Source organism: Tiliqua scincoides, chromosome 2 (genome assembly GCF_035046505.1).
Source record: "Tiliqua scincoides isolate rTilSci1 chromosome 2, rTilSci1.hap2, whole genome shotgun sequence".
NCBI lineage: Eukaryota > Metazoa > Chordata > Lepidosauria > Squamata > Scincidae > Tiliqua > Tiliqua scincoides.
In genome coordinates this window covers 103,120,126-103,122,025 of record NC_089822.1, presented here as the reverse complement: position 1 = coordinate 103,122,025, position 1,900 = coordinate 103,120,126, and positions in this window count along the sequence as shown.

Sequence of the window (1,900 nt, the reverse complement as noted above, 5' to 3'; positions counted from 1 at the left end):
GTGCCTTGCCAGAGACGAGAGAGTCCCGGGCCAAGTGAAGTTCTACTAGGGTTGGTTCACTGTCAAGCTCCTCCAACACAGGCAGGTACTCGATGTTGTTCAGTGCTTCCTCGGTCATTGCATTTTCTCGGGAATATAGGTCAGAGTAGTGCTGCACCAGTATCCCATCTGCTGCACCCAGTCCTGGATGACCTTGCCTGTGGCAGACTTCAGAGGAGCAGTTTTCTTCTGTCCTGGACCTAGGGCCTGCTTGATACCATCATACGTTCCCTTGATGTTGCCCATGTCAGCTGCTATCTGTATCTGGGAACAGAGTTGGAGCCAGTAGTCATTAGCACATCTCCTGGCAGTCTGCTGGACTTTGCTGCGAGCAGCTCGGAGGACCTGCAGGTTGCGCTCACTGGGACAGGATTTGTATGTTGCTAGAGCTCTCCTCTTTTCCTCAATGACTGGTGTCAACTCCTCAAGAATGGGCTTCAAACCAGTCTGCCGTCTCGTTGGTCTTCTTGCCGAATATGGACAAGGTGGTGTTGTAAACGGCATTTTTGAAATGTTCCTGTCTGTTGGATGCATCTGCATCGGCCGGTCCTGGAAGAGATTCCTCAAGTGCTCGTGCAAATTCCTCCATTTTTCCCAGGTCTTGCTGGTATCAATATGAGGTTTTCCTTCCTTTTTTGTGTGATACAGTCACTTAGTTAGCAGTTTCATTCTGCTGCACACCAGGGAGTGGTCAGTGTCGCAGGCAGCACCGATAACTGCGTGTGAACTTGATGCTGAGAAGGCTGGAGCGTCTGGTGAGAATCAGGTCGAGCTGGTACCAGTGCTTTGATCTTGGGTATCTCCAAGAGACTCTATGTTGGGGCTTCGTGTTGAAGAAGGTGTTGCTGGCGCAGAGACCATGATGACAGCAAAGCTCTAGCAGGCGTTGGCCATTTTTGTTCATCCTCCCAGTGCCGAACTGGCCTAAGCAAGTGGGCCACGAACTGTGATCAGCACCAACTCTAGCATTGAAGTCCGAGGCTGAACAATGGCTCTTTCGGGGATTTTCTTGATAGTGGTGGCCAGGTCATCATAGAATTTGTCTTCAGCTTTTGCTGAAGATGACAGAGTCGGTGCAAATGCACTGATGAGAGTGACAAGTCCTGCTGATGAGTGGAGCTGCAGGGACAAAATTCTTTCACTTCCTGCAGAAGGTGGGATGATAGATTTCAGCAGGGATTTCATGGTGTTCTCGCAAAGCCAACACCATGTTCCCTGGTCTTGTTTAGTGGTTTTCCCTACCAGAAAAATGAGAAATTTCTCTCCTTGACCTGAGAGATCCTGAGTCCGGCAGCCTCGTCCCTTGAAGGGCGACGATGTCCATCTGCAGTCTGCTCAGCTCCATGTCGATGACAGCTGTTTTGCGTGCATCGTCTATTTCTTGCAGGTCGTCAGAGAAGCCAGGTGTCATTGTCCTAACATTCCAGGTGCCCAGCTTTAGGGCAGGAGTTTTCTGTTATCTGTTGCCTGGTGCAGAGTTGTTGATCCACTTGTCAGTTTTCACCCTAAACCCCACGCACCCCATGAGGTTAACGGACCGTGGCGAGGCAGCACCTTACTGGCCGGGGACTGCCCAGCTTAAGGCGGGTGGTAGCTGCCCAATGAGATGCAATGATCTCTCCCACCATCAGAAGCAGCCCCTGGCGTCATGCTCTACACCAATCGAGCAAAGACTTATAACCGGTAAACTGCTGCTTCCCGTGTTGTGCCGATGCCGTATGGCGAAGTTGGAGTGTCCTCACCAGTGCGCGAAGCCTGGGTAAAGAAGGTATGGAGGATAGGCTGTTACCCATGCAGCAAATCCCCCCTCTCCACATCACTGAAATGGTCCAATGGAAAGGCAGAAGCCAATACGGTTGGT